We start from the raw sequence: 23,124 nt of genomic DNA, 5'->3' as shown, positions 1-23,124 counted from the left end.
TATTATTTAAATACAAATTAAGACAATTTTCCAGAACCAATTAAACAGATCAGCACTATATATAACATCACTGTACCTGTAACAGACAAAGTGACTCCAGGATCCCTTCGGTCTGATCTGTAATAAATCTGAACTTGTACGTAGTGGAGTCACTCTCTCTCAGGTCTGTGATTTTCAGGGTGTGGCCATTCTTCTTATCTCTATGGTACGTCACATGACCTTTGTATACTGGGTCATCACTCAGACTCACATAATTCTCCACAGCAACAATTTTGGTGAACCAGAAGGTTGTTGTGACTTTATACCAACTGGGATATGTGTAAGAGCAGGACAGTTCCACTGATGACCCCTTCAAGGTACAAATACTGTGGTGTTAGTCACACTCCAGCCATTCTGCCCCAGTACAGCTGAAACACAGTTAGACATCACAAGGACATTACATTAACTTCAATGTCCTTTGACTCACACTAACACTTTGTTCCCGTAGTAGCTGAGTTGAGACATAGATACTCTTTGGTTGAGTGTGAATGGATACCGTTTAAAGTGAAGCGGACACGCCAAATGTGTCACTAGTTGTCAAGTGAATTTCTATCTCTAATTCAACCTAAGCTTGAATCATTACCAGAGGTTGTAAGGCTCTGGTTTTAATCATCAATGATTCAAGGTCCACAACTCACAAGTCTTATCTGTATTTTTATTCATGGAGAGAGCTCTGGCGCTAAAAACACATACACACTGTTTTTATACTTCTTGACAAACAAAGGCACTATGCTCCTCCCACCTTTATAATAATAAGAATAATATGCCATTTAGCAGACGCTTTTATCCAAAGCGACTTACAGTCATGCGTGCATAAATTTTTTTTGTGTATGGGTGGTCCCGGGGATCGAACCCACTACCTTGGCGTTACAAGCGCCGTGCTCTACCAGCTGAGCTACAGAGGACCACTTTAGGTGGCTTTCTTAAACAGTTCCCGCCTCCTCCTTTACCCTTGAATGTTTAGTACCCCCTCTGTTAGTGGGTTGACACTACATGACAATTCGAATATCGTATACACATTTCTACTGTATTTGGGGTGAAATCCTTTAGTCATTATTTTTAATACACAAATTAATCTATCAATCCACCCTTTTGACTAAATGGTTTCATCTTCAGGATAAATGTATTTACAAACATGTTTAATCTCAGAGATCAGTTCTATTTATCTACTTCCAATCATAGGTCTTCTTTTTAGGATTTTCCCTATGACCTTCATACATCAGAACCAATAAACGTTTCATCCAATTGCGGTCTTTCAGGGTCAAAGTCGTCGTTATCCCCCAAGCCTGGAGGATCGTATTTCCCGCTCTCCTGGTCAGAGTCCGGAGTCGGTCCATCTCTTATCATTTGGTGAGATACTGCATTCACCAACGCCTTGCTCACCAATCCTCGGACACAGGGAACAAGACAACAACCACATAATACAATAATTCCCATACAAACACTGACTGCCCCTAAGATGGTTGCTGCTATGGTTTTCCATTTACCAAACATGGTATCAAACCATCCTGTCCAAGATGTACTAATTCCTGAGTTTTCAGCCCATTCTTTACTTAGCTTAGCTCTGGTCACCGTCCCCTCCGGTGCGGTGTTGTTAGGGATAAATGTGCAACAATGGCCCCCCACCATTTTACAGACTCCACCCCTTTCTGCCAGCAACATATCCAGAGCTAACCGATTTTCCCAGGTCATAAGTGAGGTGGCGGATAATTGCTCAGAGATCCCCTTTACTGCATCTCTAGTCTGGTTAATAAATCGTTGTTGGTTGTAATAGATATAATTAATCCAATCCACATTTTTGTTTATTGTCACCCACCAGAAAAATGTTGTGGTAAACCCCCTCCCATATCTGATTCATAGCTTTGTATTCATCTGGAACACCCCTGGGGATGCCTATACCATCTATCCAAATGGGGCTATTTCCTTCCTGACCTATATTCCTTTTCCTTCTGATTATTCTTCCTGTCACTGGTCTTTGATGACTAATTCTTACAGGCTGGACCAACAATACTGGTGCACAAGTACCCACCCATCCCTCTGGTAATGTCTGCCGAATGCTCCCTTTTTTAGTGCATGCCCACCACACATCAGTCAGAGGGATGGTTAGGTTCCTAATTTTTTTCCTTCCTTCCTTATCTAAATCAGTCACATTAATTATCTCCTTACAGCCATCAAAATCACCCAAGTTACGGGTGCCATTTCTATGTCTGTAACACTGGTATTCGCCAGGAGTTAAAGTGAATCTGTCACGGTCGTGGGAAGGAGTAGACCAAGGCGCAGCGTGTGAAACAAACATGACTTTAATTAGTTAAAGTTAAATATACAAAACAAGAAACGACTCGTGACGTCCAACGATAACACTGACCGAACACGGAACAAAAACCCACAACCCCAAAGTGAAACACAGACAGTTAAATATGGCTCCCAATCAGAGACAACCAGCAAACAGCTGACACTCGTTGCCTCTGATTGGGAGTCACACAGACCAACCTAGAAATAAACACAACAGAACTACCAACATAGAAACAGAAAACATAGAATGAACACACCCTGGCTCAACATAATGAGTCCCAGAGCCAGGGTGTGACAGTACTTCTAAAGGCGCGGACTGCGACCGCGCCTCAACTAAACAAACCAGGGGAGGGCTGGGCGGGCATACCTCCTGGCGGTGGTTCTGGCTCCGGCCTTGACCACCACCCTTCACACCCCCAATGCGCCCCTGGTCCAGTCTGGCCCCGCCGGCTGGAGCAGGACTGGACTTAACAGGAGCGGTCCTTACCAGGCTGTCGACTCGCACCCCTGGCTTGGTGCGTGGAGGAGGAACGGGCCTTACCAGGCTGACGACGCGCACCCCTGGCTTGGTGCGTGGAGGAGGAATGGGCCTTACCAGGCTGACGACTCGCACCCCCTGGCTGGGTGCGTGGAGGAGGAATGGGCCTTACCAGGCTGACTTCTCGCACCCCTGGCTTAGTGCGAGTGGCAGGAACAGGCCGGACCGGGCTGGCGACGCGCACCGTAGGTTTGGTGCAGTGGCAGGAACAGGCCGGGTCGGGCTGGTGACGCGCACCGTAGGTTTGGTGCAGTGGCAGGAACAGGCCGGACCGGCTGGCGACGCGCACCGTAGGTTTTGGTGCGCAGTGGCAGGAACAGGCCGGGTCGGGCTGGCGACGCGCACCGTAGGTTTGGTGCGAGTGGCAGGAACAGGCCGACCGGGCTGGCGACGCACACCGTAGGCTTGTGCGTGGAGCAGGGACAGGCCGGCTGGGCTGTCGACGCACACCGTAGGCTTGGTGCGTGGAGCAGGGACAGGCCGGGCTGGGCTGTCGACGCACACCGTAGGCTTGGTGCGTGGAGCAGGGACAGGCCGGACTGGGCTGGCGACGACACCGTAGGCTTGGTGCGTGGAGCAGGGACAGGCCGGACTGGGCTGGCTGACGACACCGTAGAGGCTTGGTGCGTGGAGCAGGGACAGGCCGGACTGGGCTGGCGCGCACACCGTAGGCTTGGTGCGTGGAGCAGGGACAGGCCGGGCTGGGCTGTCGACGCACACCGTAGGCTTGGTGCGTGGAGCAGGGACAGGCCGAACCGGGCTGTGGAGACGGATAGGAGGTCTGGACTGAAGAGCGGCCACCACCCGTCCCTGGCTGAATGCCTACCCTCACACACTCTGTGTGAGGCATCCGCACAGACGTACAGGGCGGTGTACCCCTGGCCTGGTGGCCTTCTGGATCCGCCCCTTTTTCTCCTCCGTCAGCCCCGTCGTCCATGCCGTGTGCCCCCCCCTAAAAATTTTCTGGGGTTGCCTCACGACCGTCCGACGACGACCCTGATCACGCCGTAGCTCCTCTCTACGACGCCTCTCCACTGTCTCACTCCATGGCCGGCGATCCATCCCGGCCAGGATTTCCCCCCAAGTCCAGGACCCTTTACCGTCCAATATCTCATCCCATGTCCAGGCTGCCTGCTCCTGGACACGCTGCTCCTCTTTCGCCAGGGCCTTTCCCGGCGCTTCCTCCCATGTCCACCCCAAGGGCTGCCCCTGGACACGCTGCTTGGTCGTTGCATGGTGGGTTTTTCTGTCACGGTCGTGGGAAGGAGTAGACCAAGGCGCAGCGTGTGAAACAAACATGACTTTAATTAGTTAAAGTTAAATATACAAAACAAGAAACGACTCGTGACGTCCAACGATAACACTGACCGAACACGGAACAAAAACCCACAACCCCAAAGTGAAACACAGACAGTTAAATATGGCTCCCAATCAGAGACAACCAGCAAACAGCTGACACTCGTTGCCTCTGATTGGGAGTCACACAGACCAACCTAGAAATAAACACAACAGAACTACCAACATAGAAACAGAAAACATAGAATGAACACACCCTGGCTCAACATAATGAGTCCCAGAGCCAGGGTGTGACAGTACCCCTAAAGGCGCGGACTGCGACCGCGCCTCAACTAAACAAACCAGGGGGAGGGCTGGGCGGGCATACCTCCTCGGCGGTGGTTCTGGCTCCGGCCTTGACCACCACCCTTCAATACACCCCCAATGCGCCCCTGGTCCAGTCTGGCCCCCCTGGAGCAGGACTGGACTTAACAGGAGCGGTCCTTACCAGGTTGTCGACTCGCACTCCCCCTGGCTTGGTGCGTGGAGGAGGAACGGGCCTTACCAGGCTGACGACGCGCACCCCCTGGCTTGGTGCGTGGAGGAGGAATGGGCCTTACCAGGCTGACGACTCGCACCCCCTGGCTGGGTGCGTGGAGGAGGAATGGGCCTTACCAGCTGACTTCTCGCACCCTGGCTTAGTGCGAGTGGCAGGAACAGGCCGGACCGGGCTGGCGACGCGCACCGTAGGTTTGGTGCGAGTGGCAGGAACAGGCCGGGTCGGGCTGGTGACGCGCACCGTGGGTTTGGTGCGAGTGGCAGAACAGGCCGGACCGGGCTGGCGACGCGCACCGTAGGTTTGGTGCGAGTGGCAGGAACAGGCCGGGTCGGGCTGGCGACGCGCACCGTAGGTTTGGGCGAGTGGCAGGAACAGGCCGGGTCGGGCTGGCGACGCGCACCGTAAACTTGGTGCGAGTGGCAGGAACAGGCCGGACCGGGCTGGCGACGCACACCGTAGGCTTGGTGCGTGGAGCAGGGACAGGCCGGGCTGGGCTGTCGGCGCACACCGTAGGCTTGGTGCGTGGAGCAGGGACAGGCCGGGCTGGGCTGTCGACGCACACCGTAGGCTTGGTGCGTGGAGCAGGGACAGGCCGGACTGGGCTGGCGACGCACACCGTAGGCTTGGTGCGTGGAGCAGGGACAGGCCGGACTGGGCTGGCGACGGACACCGTAGGCTTGGTGCGTGGAGCAGGGACAGGCCGGACTGGGCTGGCGACGCACACCGTAGGCTTGGTGCGTGGAGCAGGGACAGGCCGGGCTGGGCTGTCGACGCACACCGTAGGCTTGGTGCGTGGAGCAGGGACAGGCCGAACCGGGCTGTGGAGACGGATAGGAGGCCTGGAGTGAAGAGCGGCCACCACCCGTCCTGGCTGAATGCCTACCCTCACACACTCTGTGTGAGGCATCCGCATAGGACGTACAGGCGGTGTACCCCCTGGCCTGGTGGCCTTCTGGATCCGCCCCTTTTCTCCTCCGTCAGCCCCGTCGTCCATGCCGTGTGCCCCCCTAAAAATTTTCTGGGGTTGCCTCACGACCGTCCGACGACGACCCTGATCACGCCGTAGCTCCTCTCTCGACGCCTCTCCACTGTCTCACTCCATGGCCGGCGATCCATCCCGGCCAGGATTTCCCCCCAAGTCCAGGACCCTTTACCGTCCAATATCTCATCCCATGTCCAGGCTGCCTGCTCCTGGACACGCTGCTCCTCTTTCGCCAGGGCCTTTCCCGGCGCTTCCTCCCATGTCCACCCCAAGGGCTGCCCCTGGACACGCTGCTTGGTCGTTGCATGGTGGGTTTTTCTGTCACGGTCGTGGGAAGGAGTAGACCAAGGCGCAGCGTGTGAAACAAACATGACTTTAATTAGTTAAAGTTAAATATACAAAACAAGAAACGACTCGTGACGTCCAACGATAACACTGACCGAACACGGAACAAAAACCCACAACCCCAAAGTGAAACACAGACAGTTAAATATGGCTCCCAATCAGAGACAACCAGCAAACAGCTGACACTCGTTGCCTCTGATTGGGAGTCACACAGACCAACCTAGAAATAAACACAACAGAACTACCAACATAGAAACAGAAAACATAGAATGAACACACCCTGGCTCAACATAATGAGTCCCAGAGCCAGGGTGTGACAGAATCTAGGTGGGTTGGCCGAGTATGTCAATTTTGCCAGCCCAATCCCTGTGCAATTGGGCTCTTTTTGATTGGACCCCAGGTCTAATACACAGGGAAACATTGCCTTTGGCATTGGGGCGGTCAACATTGTCGGTCGCCCAATGGAGCATGCATAACAATTGGTCTCCCCCAAGGCCCTAGCGGTGTATTTCATCCACTTTAACCAGAGATTCTCATCAGGGACCCCCTCCACTTCCCCATTGTTCCATTCTTGGAGGAGAAAATCTTTCATAGTGGACGGGTTAGTCAAATTGACTCCGTCATCCCTTGACTGATTTTTCTCGGTCTATTGCCATTAATGGATTAATGACAGTACCTTCTCCCCTCTATATCTTTTGACTCCATTAAATGTAATCTTAGACAAGTAACCCGTCCAGTATACGTCCGCGCAAGACCAGTAAGTTCTTTCTGTCCTCTTTAGTGACCTTTACTATCGTTACTACCATCTCCCGTGGGGAAGTCGTTATACCTTCTTATCCTCCATCTGGACGTCCAGCCCCCCCATCTCATAAATCTCCTTCCCCCCAGTATGTCTAAATACCTGAGCCCAGGAACAATCCACGAGGGAGCTGAACATAAATACAACGGGATCTTATAATCCCATGTTGCTTGCTTATCCGCTCTGATAAGATCCCTAATCATAATTTTGAATCTTACTCCCCCACCATTCTCTGACTCCTATTTTGTAGATCACTCGCCCTTGATGGTCAGTATGTCGGGTCGCTTTCCCTTTATTTCTTAATAATGGTAAGGCCATAGCGTAATTGGTGCGAGGTGGTGGTGGATTTTGACCTACCACGACTATTGCCGAGACTATGATGCAGCTCAGGGTCACCCATATTCCCAAAACCGCCAACCCTCTCCTGTCTTGAGTCCTTCTGCTCGGTACCACCCCATACTCACACCCTAGGAACACACTACAGTGATGATAGGTCTGGGTAGGAGATCTTCGTTGACAGAGGTGACCCCCGGACCCTGTGGCCCAGTTCCGCTCGTCAACTCTGCGTGTGCTAAGCGGTGCTTGTATGTGGTCCTACCTTCTTGCAGTGGGTAACATGGACCCAGGTTCCTCTCTCTGCTATTCTAATGGCAAAGGCGGTGACCAATAGAACCTGGTAGGGGCCTTCCCAACGGGGCTGCTTCCAGTCTTTCTTCTTTAGGGATTGTATCCACACCCAGTCTCCTGGTTGGATAGAGTGGGTTACCCTCTCCTTTAGTTCTCCTGTGGGGCACAGAATCTTTGACATACGTGTTTGGTTAATGAACAGTCTTCTCATATGTCCCGCCAACGTCCCTTCTCCTTCTATATCTGCCTCCTCTAGTCTGCCTAACTCGGGCATTCTATATGGTCTCCCAAACACTTTTTCAAAGGGGGATAACCCATCTTTATCCGGTGTTACCCTAATCGTCATTAATACTATTGGTAGACATTGTACCCAATTTCTTCCTGTACTCATGTGCTTTTTTCTTAAACGTGATTTAATCGTCGAATTAGTGCGTTCAATCAAACCCGCTGATTCCGGATGATATGAACAATGTTTCTTCATATTAATATGTAACTTCTGTCCAATATTATCTATTACCTGGTTGGCGAAGTGAGACCCATTGTCGGAATATATAGTTTCTGGCAATCCGAATTGAGGGATTATTTCCTGACATAAAGCTTTAGCTACTGTGAATGCATCAGCGGAGGGGGTTGGAAAGACTTCTACCCATTTGGTATACTTGTCTATCACAGTCAAACACCATTTTTTCCCTTCACTTCTTGTAAGTTCTATAAAATCCATTTCCAACTGTTGGAATGGATACCTGGCCTGGGGAAATTCTCATTTTGGTGCTCTCTGCTTTCCTTGATGATTACTTTGTGCACATATAACACACCTAGAACAAAATGTTTTAAAGTTATTTGTTATCCCGTACGCTACAAAGTGCTTTCTAATTATTTCCACCATCCCCCCGGTTGATACGTGACTTTGCCCATGTATCAAAATTGCTGCATATCTAAACAGAGATTTTGGTAGTATAGGTAAATTACCCTGATACCAAATTTCCCCCTTCTTGACTGCTCCCATTTTTTTCCATCTAGTCACTTCCTTCATTGGTGCTCTCAACTGGCTTTCCATCAGTAATGCTTTATCAATGTCCACCTCTTCTTTCAGATGTAAGTATGTGGGTGTTTGTGGTTTGATACCTGCCTTTTTCGCTTCCTCATCTGCCTTTCTGTTGCCGTTGCTTATGCTATCTACCCCTTTAGTGTGAGCATCACATTTACAGATAGCTAACTTCTCTGGTAGGAGTACAGCATCTAAAAGATTCAAAATTAACTGGGCATGTGTAATGGTTTTGCCAGAAGTGGTTATCATTCCCCTGTTTCTCCATTGTGCAGCAAATACGTGTACTGTATTAAATGCATAGGCACTATCGGTGTAAATAGTAACCTTTTTCCCTTTACTCAAATGACATGCCCGAGTGAGAGCCACTATCTCTGCCTGTTGTGCAGAATAATTTCTAGGTAATGATTCAGCTTCCAAGACGCCAGTCTCTGTTACAACTGCATATCCTGTAGCATTCGTACCATCAGGGTTTTTTCTAGATGAACCATCAACAAACATAGTCACTTCCCCATCCACTAAGGCTAGGTCTTTTAAGTCAGGTCTTGGCAACACAAGTTTCTCAGTTTCAGTTATACAATCATGTGGGCTGCCATCTGTCGCAATAGGAACTAGAGTAGAGGGGTTTAGAGTTGTACACCGTTCAATGGTCAAATTAGGCATATTTAACAGGATTATCATACAAGATAAATGTCTAGCAGGTGACATATAGGCCCTTTTATGCTCCAACAACAGTATGGATACTGCATGCGGAACCTTTAGGGTTAAATCGTGGTACAAAACTATTGATGCCGAATCTTGCACCGCCTGAGCTGCAGCCACCACAGATTGTAAACATAGTGGCATTGCTTGTGCTACCTGGTCTAATTTAGATGAATAATATGCAATGGGTTTGTTCTTATCTCCATGTTTTTGAGTTAAGACCGATGTCATATATCCTTCCCTACAGTCTACCGTTTGGGTAAAAGGCCTGTCATATCTAGGAAAAGCTAAGGCTGTTTGGGAAGTGAGCAACTTTTTTATCTCTATAAATTGTTCCTCCGCCTCAGAGTTCCAAATGATTTTATCATGGGCTGCCATTGCCTTCCCATAGATAAGATCACTTAACTTCCCAGTATGCAGTGCATAATGCAGTACCCAAGCTCTACAGTAGTTTATTATCCCCAAAAAGCTCATCATTAGTTTTTTGTTCAATGGTTTTGGCGCTTCAAGTATAGCAGTTTTCCTGGATGAGTTTAACATTCGCCCTTCCTGAGTTATAGCGTGTCCTAGGTAAATCACCTCGCTCTGCCAAAGTTGAAGTTTCTTTTTGCTCACTTTGTGTCCCTGTTCTGCCAGGAAGGTTAACAATTGGATTGTATCACTCTTACATCCCTCCTGAGTGGGATTAGCCAATAGAATATCATCTACATAAACTAACATTTGGCTTCCCTCCTGAGGTTCAAACTTTCCCAAATTCCTAGTTATAGCCTGGGAAAAGATTGTAGGACTTTCCGAGTAGCCTTGAGGCATCCTAGCGTATGTCCATTTCCTTCCCTGAAAAGTAAAGCCAAACCACCCCTGACTATCCGGATGAACTGGGATACTAAAGAAAGCATTAGCTAAATCTATCACTGTAAAATAGGAGTTTTCTGGTTTCAATTGGTTCAGCAATGTATGTGGATCTGGTACACATGGAGCTCTGGGAATGATATTTCTATTAACCCCCTGCAAGTCCATTACCATCCTCCAGTCGGCGCTAGGTGCTGCCTTTTTAACAGGAAATACTGGAGAGTTGCATTGTGCCTCATCTCCAGGAATTATCACCCCTCCCTTAAGTAAATGCTCAAATGTAGGTGTTATCCCTTTTATTGCTTCTGGTTTCATAGGGTATTGCTTTTGGTATGGTCTATGATCGGATCGAGAATCACTTGTACTGGAGCTACCCCCTTAATTAGTCCCACATCGGCTGGTCCTTGTGACCATAATTTGAACGGAATTGCTGCCAACTCATCCTCCTGTTCCTGAGTTAAGAAAATCTCTTCCTGTCATCCGTTAAAATGTGTCTCCAGGTGGACCCCGGGCTGGGTTTTTGCTCTCCAATTCAATTTTCTTCTATATCTCCCCGTGGAGTGGCTATACTGATCCCCATTTGGTGTATTTTGCCAGTCAGTGATGTTTTTCCCCTGTTTTAGCCATTGACCTAGTGATAACCCTTCCTCTGAAGGTTCTTTCACTAGGGAAACATGGGGGCTCCACCTCTCTCTGTACAGTCTCTGGCTTTGTGGTTCTAACTCCACCTCTACAGCTGCCCGTTTTTTATCATAGTGAACCCAATTGTTTTTTCTGTGGTTTTTAACAATTCTTCCTCATAATCTGGGTTAGGGCCTGGGTGCTCATTACACCATAATGTACAGTGTAAGTCGTCTACTGTCATCTTGGTTGATCCAATCACTAACTCATTACTTAGGTCTATTAGTGATTTCGGTATGTCTGTAAGTCCCCCTCTTAGCAGATCCTGGCTATACCAATAGCATGTTTTTCCCTCCCCGCTCAATACCATATTATCCCTTACGACATATGCCTTCATACCCCTCAGCGTCGGCTTTACAGCTACGTTCAACTGAGTCATGGCATCCCTTCCTAGCAAATTGACTGGACACAGGCTTGATACAAGTACAGGTATGCATACCTCTCCCCCTGAATCTTCATGTTTTAAAGTCACAGGGGCCGATAATCGCTCTATAAATTGATGGCCCAAGGCCGAGCGTACCATGATTTTTTCCCCATTAATTCTAATTCCTTTGGGTATGTCGGCTACACAGATCGCTGTTCGACATGCCCCTGTGTCACACAATAATTAAATATTTTCCCCCAATATTGTTAAGGTGAGGTATGGTTTCTGTTCTTGCTGCAGAGCCAATTCAATTGTTTCCAACTCAAACACTTCACACTCCATATCACTGGGTTCCTCTGACCCCTCTCCTCCACTATCTGTACTACTATCTTCCCCTTGTTCTAGTCATGCCTCATCTTCCTCTTCCTCCCTACCGGAACTGGGTGATGGGTGTTTGTAGGCCCTCTCTCTTTTTCCACCCCGATTATCTTACTTGCCCCTTCTTTTATTGCCGCAGTCGCGATGGTTATGACCTGTCTCGTTACAGTATTTACACGGGGCACAGCATTCTCTTGCAAAGTGTCCTTCTTTGTCACAGTTAAAACACCTACTTCCTTTCCCATAGGGCAGGAAAGAGCGAGGCCTCCCTCCCCCCTCTTCTGGAGTTCTACCTCTACCAGCTATCTCCCCTAGAGTAGCCATTAAATACTCTGCTCCCTTTTGTTCCTTTCTTATTCTATCCTGTCTACTATTCTGCTCATGATGGATTGCATATCTTTTGACATCGGCTAATAATATAAAATAATAATAATATGCCATTTAGCAGACGCTTTTATCCAAAGCGACTTACAGTCATGCGTGCATACATTTTTTTTGCGTATGGGTGGTCCCGGGGATCAAACCCACTACCTTGGCGTTACAAGCGCCGTGCTCTACCAGCTGAGCTACAGAGGACCACAATGAGGTAGCTACCTAATGATGTAGTTCCCCATCCCACTAAAGTCCTCTTAATATTCCTGCTTATTTCTGGTCTCATTCCACTAAGGAATGCTATTTTTAACTGCTGATGGTACGGAGTATCATTACCCTGCCCTTGGGGAGGCTCAGGTATCCCACTATTTGCGTTAAATACATTTCTCAGTCTCTCTAAGTATTGGCTGATGGTCTCACTGTCTTCCTGTTTACATTCATGTACTTTGGAGAAGTCAGCATGTCGATGGTAATGTTCCCTTAAATTATTACACAATTCAGTTATTTTCCCAACATATTGCCCATCATTTGCCCATGGTAGGACTGCTCCATTGGCATCCCCTTAAACCCACTGCCCCCGAACAGCTGCCCAATCTTTCCCAACTAGGGTTCTGACTGCCCTCTCAATTTCCCCTGTGTTTAGCTTAAAGCTTGCTGCTAGACTCTCCAAATCCCTCCTGAACCCCTCTATTCCTGTCTTAGGGTGCACTACACCCTCTATAGCTCTCACTACATCTCGCTGTGTCCATGCCCTATATACATCCAGTGTGTCTGGTGCATGCTCCTCCCCAGCCCTTGGGTTCGGCAAGGCTATCAAAGGGTACTGGTCATCCCCTTCCTCATCATCTAACCCAGGGGTGTCAAACGTACGGCCCACGGGCCGGATCAGGCCCGCAAACGGGTTTAATCCGGCCCGCGAGATGATTTAAAAAAAAATAAAAAAAATAATAATTTGTAAAGTATAAAAATGCGCTGCAATTTTTCAATAAAATAAACTGCTGTTCCAATTGCGTCCACTGGATGGCGCAATAGCAATTGTGTTAAGCAAGCAAACTGTTTATACCGGGGCAGAGCAAGTAGGTCAAGCACGTGCAGCCAATGAGCTACTTTGTTTTGCCCGCGATATTTATTACGGCTTCTACTTTTAACATTATGTGCTTTGGCACCCTCATTGCCCCAATATGTCTCTGTCAAAAAAGAGAAAAGTGGACGCAGAGTGCAGAGTGTTCCAAGAAAAATGGTCATCCTATTTAATCACGGAATTGAATGGGAAAGCTGTAGGTTTGGTGTGTTCAGAGCATGTTGCAGTGCTGAAAGAATATAACCTTCGTCGCCACTATGTGAGTCTTCATGCCGACAAATATGACAACTTTCAATGACAGCGGAGATGAGAGAAGGTGAATGAACTGTTGGCGGGTCTGAAGAAACAGCAGTCTGTGTTTACTCACAGCCGAGACATCAGTGACGCTGCAGTGAAAGCTAGCTACCTCATTGCTAATGAAATCGCAGTGGCTTCAAAACCATTTAGTGAGGGTGAATTTGTAAAAACATGCATGATGAAGGCAGCGGAGATTGTGTGCCCTGAAAGCGGCAGGCTTTTGCAAATATCAGCCTGACAAGAAACACAGTTGCAGACAGGATTTCCGATCTTTCAGTGGATTTGGACAGCCAGTTGAAGCAAAAAGTAAAGTCATTTATTGCGTTTTCGGTTGCAATTGATGAAAGCACGGACATTACAGATGTTGCACAACTGGCCATTTTTTCATCCGCGGAGTTGATGACACATTGACCGTCACCAAGGAGTTTGTGGAGTTGGTGCCGATGACAGATACAACGACAGCAGCTGATATTTTTACCGCACTCGTCGGCGCGCTGGACAGGGTCGGAGTGGACTGGTCCCGCGCTGTCAGCCTGGCTACAGATGGTGTGCCCTCAATGATCGGGAAAAAAGCAGGCGTTGTGACAAAGGTCAGAGAGAAAGTGCAATCTGCAAATGGAGGACGTGATTTTTTTACTTTTCACTGTATTTTGCACCAGGAGGCTTTGTGTTGCAAGTCATTAAAGATGGATAACGTCATGAAGGTGGTCATCCGAACTGTAAATTTCATCCGATCCGGAAGCCTGAATCACCGTCAGTTTGACAGCCTTCTCGGAGAGAAAGACCACATCTATGGCCTGCCATACCACACTGAGGTAAGATGGTTAAGCCGAGGTGCTGTGCTGAGGCGTTTCTTTGATTTACGAGAAGAAATTGAACAGTTCATGGAAGAAAAGGGCAAACCAGTGTTAGAATTTCATTCCGCAGAATGGATGCCGGACCTTGCATTTATGGTGGATGTTACAGAGCACCTGAATAACTTGAACAAACAGCTGCAAGGGCGCAAAAAAGTTGTCATGCAGTATTATGACAGCATACGTTCTTTCAAGTTGAAGCTGTCATTGTGGGAGACGCAACTTGCCGGTGGTGATGCAGCTCACTTCCCCTGTCTGAAAAATGTGTGCGCGACCCAACATGTGGCAGACATGAAGCGGTTCAAAGATAGAATATCGGGACTGTTACGGGAGTTTGAGCAACGCTTTCAGATTTATGTTTATATGTTTTTATGTTGATGTGCTATTGTTTTTAATTGATTTGATTTGATTTGTATATTTAACCTATTCTTGACTCTGTGGTTCTTGCACTTGTTTGGGGAACAGGATTTCATTATTTGTATCTACATTTCTGCCTGAGAAATGACACCCTGATATAGTTCTGTGATCTGTGAAACAGTTCTGTTAATCACTGAGACATTGTGTGTTTGTGTGTTCTTTTTCTTTAGAATTTTCAAATAAACTTGACGTGTTTTATGATTAATAGTGATGTTGTGCTTGTACTATTTTGGACACACTGTCCTCAGGCTCCAGCTTTATGTTGTATGTTGATCGTATTAAAACAAAGAAAAGAATCTGAAGTTGTTGTTTTTAAGTTATATATACCATGATTTTTCCGGTCCGGCCCACTTGGGAATAGATTTTCCTCCATGTGGCCCCTGAGCTAAAATGAGTTTGACACCCCTGATCTAACCACTCTTTCTTCCCTGGCTTATTGTAGTTTTCTAATCTTATTAACTCCCTGTTTTTAAACTCTCTGTGTTTACTCTCTCTAGCTTTTCCTGCCTCTTTCTCTCTATCCAATTCTGCCCTTAACCTGACTATTTCATTTTGTAAAACTTCCCCCTCTTTGTTTTCTTTACTGGCCTCTTTACTCTGCCCCCCCTCTTCTTGCCCTTCCAACATTCCGGCTTGGCCGTCATATGGTGGGGGAGGGACGGGGATCACCCCAAATCTTCTCCTACACATGACAACGGTATCATCTGGGCTTTCTTTCCAAGCTTGCTCTACCAACTCTGGATATAACCTCTCTGCTCTTTGCTCTGGGGGAGGCCCTGAAACTTCTTTTTTTCTGTCCCTTTCTCTTTGCATCTCTAATAATTTTTTCTTTTGTCCTTCCTCTCTCTTTCGCGCCTCAAACAGCCATACCCTCGCTGTTTCTAGCCCCTCCTTTCGCTGTTTTTTCAAATTAGTTCCACAGTGTACATGCATCTGTTTGATCATAAGTTCTAATTTTTCTACTTCGAAATGCCCAATAAATCCATACTTTTTCTCCCAAACGGATCCATAAAACACATTTCTTCGATCTCTTCCTAACATATATCTTTCATCCCCCGTTAATTCCCGGGAAGATTTATTTCCCATGGTGGAAAACTAAAAAAATTCCCCCCTTTCGTAATAATTCCCAGAATTATTCTTCTAGGAGCTTATTATTTTTGTGCGTCTCTTGAGCCAAAGTATGATTTGCTCTTGTAATTAACCATTTAAAATTATTTAACCCCTAACCCAGAGCTTTTATTTAAAACTCCGGTTTCATGAGAAGAGTCAGATAACAATTTTTTCTCACGCGACTTAATAATTTAGCTCCTTCCTTGAAACGATTATCACGTATACTGATGGATACTCAAGTCTCACACGTACACAACATTATACAGTCATTTGCTAAACCTATTTGTAACCTAGAGGTCGTAACTGCTCTAGTTTCATGAAACACACAGAGTTCTAGCAAATCCCCAGTCGTATACGCCGACTTTTGACCACGTTATCCATAGCACACCTACTTAAAATCATCCCTTTCCCTGTTTATCGTAGTACTGTACCCAATACAGTCTCAATAAAAAACTAGTTTACATTGGTGATGGCCTTCACCCCTTGTCATTTCGGACTAGATTATTCTGGTAATAGCTATTTACCTAGGGTCAATTGCGGACCCTCCCTGTTTCGTAATAATTATTACTTCCTTTGAGACTTTGGTAACTATTTTCTGCCCTCTCTCACTCTCTCATACAAGTTCAAATCATTTTACCAAAAACCATGAATAAAAATTACTGACCTTTTCCTCGCAGTCTGGATTAAAATGCTTTTTCAAACTTGTTAATGTCTTTATCGTTCATAAAGAGTAATCACCGGCCTGTTTATAACCCTAACGTCGAAGGCCAGGACTCTTTTACGGATGCTATCACCCGCCCGTGCATGGGTTTCGGTGTCTTTAGAACGATAAAGATGTATTAAGATCCGGCTCGAAGGACCAATCTGTCAAGTGAATTTCTATCTCTAATTCAACCTAAGCTTGAATCATTACCAGAGGTTGTAAGGCTCTGGTTTTAATCATCAATGATTCAAGGTCCACAACTCACAAGTCTTATCTGTATTTTTATTCATGGAGAGAGCTCTGGCGCTAAAAACACATACATACTGTTTTTATACTTCTTGACAAACAAAGGCACTATGCTCCTCCCACCTTTAGGTGGCTTTCTTAAACAGTTCCCGCCTCCTCCTTTTTTCTTGAATATTTAGTACCCCCTCTGTTAGTGGGTTGACACTACATGATAATTTGAATATCGTATACACATTTCTACTGTATTTGGGGTGAAATCCTTTTGTCATTATTTTTAATACACAAATTAATCTATCACTAGTAGAACATGAAAATGTTTTGCTTTTAGAAATATCTGTAGATTGACAAACCAGGCAACTAAAAGATACGAATGAGACCATACCTGCTACAGACCAGAGAAAGACCACCAACACACTTCCTGCTGTTCTCAAGGCCATTGTTGCATCTCCCACCCTACAGTCTTAGAAACATAAACAACAACTCACTCTATAGCTGGAGAATAACTACACCTGATACATTGAAGTATAAACTGTAAATGGGGTACAGGGCCTCATTGCTGAAAATGAACCAGGCTCATATTGTGTTGTGTTGTATGGTGCTATATGGTTGTCTATGTGATTACTGTCTGTCTGTTAGTATATTGCACTATATATGTATGTATGTATGTACTGTACAGTTCAAGTCGGAAGTTTACATATGCCTTAGCCAAATACATTTAAACTCAGTTTTTCACAATTCCTTACATTTAATCCTAGTAAATATTCCCTGTCTTAGGTCAGTTAGGATCACCACTTTATTTTAAGAATGTGAAATGTCAGAATAATAGTAGAGAGAATGATTTATTTCAGGTTTTATTTATTTCATCACATTCACAGTGGGTCAGAAGTTTACATACACTCAATTAGTATTTGGTAGCATTGCCCTAAAAATTGTTTAACTTGGGTTAAATGTTTCGGGTCAGCCTTCCACAAGCTTCCCACAATAAGTTGGGTGAATTTTGGCCCATTCCTCCTGACAGAGCTGGTGTAACTGAGTCAGGTTTGTAGGCCTCCTTGCTCGCACTGCTTTTTTAGTTCTGCCCACAAATGTTCTATAGGATTGAGGTCAGGGCCTTGTGATGGCCACTCCAATACCTTAACTTTGTTGTCCTTAAGCCATTTTGCCACAACTTTGGAAGTATGCTTGGGGTCATTGTCCATTTGGAAGACCCATTTGCAACCAAGCTTTAACTTCCTGATTGATGTCTTGAGATGTTGCTTCAATGTATCCACATAATTTTCCTTCCTCATGATGCCATCTATTTTGTGAAGTGCACCAGTCCCTCCTGCAGCAAAGCACCCCCACAGCATTATGCTGCCACCTCTGTGTTTCACGATTGAAATTGTGTTCTTTGGCTTGCAAGCTTCCCCCTTTTTCCTCCAAACATAACGATGGTCATTATGGCCAATCAGTTCTATTTTTGTTTCATCAGACAAGAGGACATTTCTCCAAAAGTACGATCTTTTGTCCCCATGTGCAGTTGCAAACCGTAGTCTGGCTTTTTTAATGGCGGTTTTGGAGCAGTGGCTTCTTCCTTGCTGAGCGGCCTTTCAGGTTATGTCGATAAAGGACCTCGTTTTACTGTGGATATAGATACTTTTGTACCTGTTTCCTCCAGCATCTTCACAAGGTCCTTTGCTGTTATTCTGGGATTGATTTGCACTTTTCGCACCAAAGTACGTTAATCTCTAGGAGACAAAACGCGTCTCCTTCATGAGCGATATGACGGCTGCGTGGTCCCATGGTGTTTATACTTGCGTACTATTGTTTGTACAGATGAACGTGGTACGTTCAGGTGTTTGGAAATTGCTCCCAAGAATCAACCAGACTTGTGGAGGTCTACCATTTTTTTTCTGAGGTCTTGGCTGATTTATTTTGATTTTCCCATTATGTCAAGCAAAGAGGCACTTAGTTTGAAGGTAGGCCTTGAAATAGCTGCTATCCATATTGTCTAATGTATCCTGTTGTCCATATATAGTCTAATGTAGACTGTTATCAATATATAGTCTAATGTATTCTGCTATCCATATATAGTCTATGGTAGCATGTTACACATATATAGTCTAATGCAGCCTGTTATCCATATATAGTCCAATGTAGCCTGTTATCCATATATAGTCTAATGTAGCCTGTTATCTATATATAGTCTAATGTAGCCTGTTATCTATATATAGTCTAATGTAGCCTGATATCCATATATAGTCTAATTTAATCTGTTATCCATATATAGTCTAATGTAGCATGTTATCTATATATAGTCTAATGTAGCCTGATATCCATATATAGTCTAATGTATTATGTTATCCATATATAGTCAAATGTAGCATGTTATCCATATAGTCTAATGTAGCCTGTTATCCATATATAGTCAAAGGTAGCCTTTTATCTATATATAGTCTAATGTAGCCTGTTATCTATATATAGTCTAATGTAGCATGTTATCTATATATAATGTAATGTAGCCTGTCGTCCAGATACTGTAATGTGAATATAAACTGCATATATTGTCAATATAAAGAAGTATAGAATTACATATTATAACTATTAACTAGTAATTTTTAGGATCTCTGTTTAAAGAACTCTGATTGGTCTATCTAGGACAGGAAGTTAGGACAGGAAAATAACGCTTAGTGATCTAAACCAACAAAACCACAACCCACCATCACTGTGTCTCATGTTAATACTACTCCTAAACACAACCCACCATCACTGTGTCTCATGTTAATACTACTCCTAAACACAACCCACCATCACTCTGTCTCATGTTAATACTACTCCTAAACACAACCCACCATCACTGTGTTTCAGTTTAATACTACTCCTAAACACAACCCACCATCACTGTGTCTCATGTTAATACTACTCCTAAACACAACCCACCATCACTGTGTCTCATGTTAATACTACTCCTAACCACAAACCACCATCACTGTGTCTCATGTTAATACTACTCCTAAACACAACCCACCATCACTGTCTCATGTTAATACTACTCCTAAACACAACCCACCATCACTATGTCTCATGTTAATACTACTCCTAAACACAACCCACCATCACTGTGTTTCATGTTAATACTACTCCTAAACACAACCCACCATCATGTTAATACTACTCCTAAACACAACCTACTGTCACTGAGTTGCAGGTTAATACTACTCCTAAACACAACCCACCATCACTGTGTCTCATGTTAATACTACTCCTAAACACAACCCACCATCACTGTGTCTCATGTTAATACTACTCCTAAACACAACCCACCATCACTGTGTCTCATGTTAATACTACTCCTAAACACAACCCACCATCACTGTGTCTCATGTTAATACTACTCCTAACCACAACCCACCATCACTGTGTCTCATGTTAATACTACTCCTAAACACAACCCACCATCACTGTATTTCAGGTTAATACTACTCCTAAACACAACCTACCATCACTGTGTCTCATGTTAATACTACTCCTAAACACAACCCACCATCACTATGTCTCATGTTAATACTACTCCTAAACACAACCCACCATCACTGTGTGTCATGTTAATACTACTCCTAAACACAACCCACCATCACTGTATCTCATGTTAATACTACTCCTAAACACAACCCACCATCACCATGTCTCATGTTAATACTACTCCTAAACACCACCCACCATCACTGTATCTCATGTTAATACTACTCCTAAACACAACCCACCATCACTGTGTCTCATGTTAATACTACTCCTAAACACAACCCACCATCACTGTATCTCATGTTAATACTACTCCTAAACACAACCCACCATCACTGTATTTCAGGTTAATACTACTCCTAAACACAACCTACCATCACTGTGTCTCATGTTAATACTACTCCTAAACACAACCCACCATCACTATGTCTCATGTTAATACTACTCCTAAACACAACCCACCATCACTGTGTGTCATGTTAATACTACTCCTAAACACAACCCACCATCACTGTATCTCATGTTAATACTACTCCTAAACACAACCCACCATCACCATGTCTCATGTTAATACTACTCCTAAACACAACCCACCATCACTGTATCTCATGTTAATACTACTCCTAAACACAACCCACCATCACTGTGTCTCATGTTAATACTACTCCTAAACACAACCCACCATCACTGTGTCTCATGTTAATACTACTCCTAAACACAACCCACCATCACTGTATCTCAGGTTAATTCTGCCCATAAACTCATCATTCTTACTCTTACTGTTACTCATAATTCAGGCCATTTTCTAAAAAGTCCCCACTATATTATATTCTTCTCATCACCATGCCCATAACAGAGGAATATGGTTCATGGATACAGACATATAATAATAAAATATACATATTTTAAGATATTGTCAAGCATACTTACAGAGTGAAGGGGAGAGAGGTCTTGTGATGAACTTTCTGGCAGTCTAAGGAAACAGACACTGACTGTGAGGTTTTAGGGTCTGTGGTTGACACAACTTTGAAGTAGTGAGAGACCATAGAGTTGGATAAAAGACACACTAGCTACAAAGACTGTTTAAGCATTGACATGACATTGTATGCATCCTTTCAGTATGTTTATCGACTGTCATTATACTCATGGAGGTTGAACAAGAAGAAATTGACAACTTTAAAATGGAGATAGCCCTCAAATGTGCTGCCGATGTTGTAACAGAAGCCAGCATGAAAAGATGCCAAGCTGTGCCCTCTATCCAACTCTATGTCAGGGACCAAGACGCTGATTCAGAGATGGCTTGCTTCCTCATTCACAGAGGCTGTATTCAAGAGCATCAAAACTGTGACGTGTCATGGGTAAATTGTGACTGACTGACTGATCTACAAATCACCTTGCATGATAAATAACTACTTCATATTATTTGTAGATCAGTCAGTCTCGACTATAAAGTCGGCTGCAATGTCGAACGCGGCCACATTTACATGCTTGACAACCAATGATGTCATACGATATTATAATAACTTTCTACAGTACTGTGGAAAGATGTTTAACTTCTGTTTCTTTTTTGTTTTATTTTAAGGTAACAGACGATATAGAATGACAGGATAACCTGCAATATTTAAAAGAAAAAACATTAGTATGTATTGTCTTTAGCTTTGAGCTTATTTACAACATGATGCATACATTACACTGAATCACACTTCATCTAAAATAGATAATAATGCATAATTTTACAATAAAACAAGCGTGATTATGGTATTAATATTCCTTCTCATAAATGCCATTGCTCAATAATGTCTGACAGCAATACAAAGTAAATCATTTTAACACATCAAGATAAACTTGGTCCAAGATTGTACACATTAAAAAGCTGTTATCAATGTTATCAATATCAGTCACTGAGAAAAGTACATTAGGTAATTAAAAAATCTGGAAATGTCAAAACCCCATAGAAAAATAGCAGAAGCATAATCTATCCCATTTATCATCAATATACATAATTATCATTACAAGGAAAGATAATTCAACTCCACATTTACTCAAAAGTTAAAGCTATGGAAAACATTCTGGATCTGATAGCAATATGATAGTAGGAGAATAGAGGTGTGAGGCCTAGTTTTGGACTCCATCACATTGTAGAAACATCTCAAGTATGATCAATGGAAACAGGATGCACCTGAGCTCCATTTCTAGTCTCATAGCAAAGCGTCTGAATACTTATGTAAATAAGGTATTTCTGTTTTTATTTTTAATACATTTGCAAAAATGACTGAAAACCTGTTTTCACTTTGTCATTATGGGGTATTGTGTGTAGATGTATTTATTATTTTTATTTAATACATTTTAGAATAAGGCTGTAACAAAAATGTGGACAAAGTCAAGGGGTCTTAATACTTTCCGAATGCGCTGTACACTACAAGGTTTTTGTGAAACTTGTTGTGTTCCGGTCTTCTTGGTTCTGGGTTTGTTGTGTTCAGGTCTTCTTGGTTCTGGGTTTGATGTGTTCAGGTCTACTTGGTTCTTGTTTTGTTATGTTCAGGTCTTCTTGGTTCTGTGTTTGTTGTGTTCAGGTCTTCTAGGTTCTGTGTTTGTTGTGTTCAGGTCTTCTTGGTTCTGTGTTTGTTGTGTTCAGGTCTTCTTGGATCTGGGTTTGTTGTGTTCAGGTCTTCTTGGTTCTGGGTTTGTTGTGTTCAGGTCTTCTTGGTTCTGTGTTTGTTGTGTTCAGGTCTTCTTGGTTCTGTGTTTGTTGTGTTCAGGTCTTCTTGGTTCTGTGTTTGTTGTGTTCAGGTCTTCTTGGTTCTGTGTTTGTTGTGTTCAGGTCTTCTTGGTTCTGGGTTTGTTGTGTTCAGGTCTTCTTGGTTCTGTGTTTGTTGTGTTCAGGTCTTCTTGTTTCTGGGTTCGTTGTGTTCAGGTCTTCTTGCTTCTTGGTTCTGAGTTTGTTGTGTTCAGGTCTTCTTAGTTCTGTGTTTGTTGTGTTCAGGTCTTCTTAGTTCTGTGTTTGTTGTGTTCAGGCCTTCTTGGTTCTGGGTTTCTTGTGTTCAGGTCTTCTAGGTTCTGGGTTTGTT

At 44.6% G+C, this 23,124-nt stretch overlaps 1 long non-coding RNA gene across 1 annotated transcript; it reads right to left on the bottom strand.

The window, feature by feature from the left end:
• Positions 1-236: 236 nt before the first annotated feature.
• On the bottom strand, positions 237-21,039 carry LOC123488016. Its single transcript, XR_006659941.1, has 3 exons — positions 20,987-21,039; positions 16,938-17,008; positions 237-407 (listed from the first exon to the last, which is right to left on the bottom strand). It is a non-coding gene; the product is annotated as an uncharacterized LOC123488016 (long non-coding RNA).
• Positions 21,040-23,124: the final 2,085 nt, after the last annotated feature.

Source organism: Coregonus clupeaformis, unplaced genomic scaffold (genome assembly GCF_020615455.1).
Source record: "Coregonus clupeaformis isolate EN_2021a unplaced genomic scaffold, ASM2061545v1 scaf2020, whole genome shotgun sequence".
In the NCBI taxonomy this organism is placed as follows: Eukaryota; Metazoa; Chordata; class Actinopteri; order Salmoniformes; family Salmonidae; genus Coregonus; species Coregonus clupeaformis.
The sequence above is the reverse complement of the archived record's forward strand: the minus strand, read 5'-3'. Positions and strand labels throughout refer to the sequence as shown.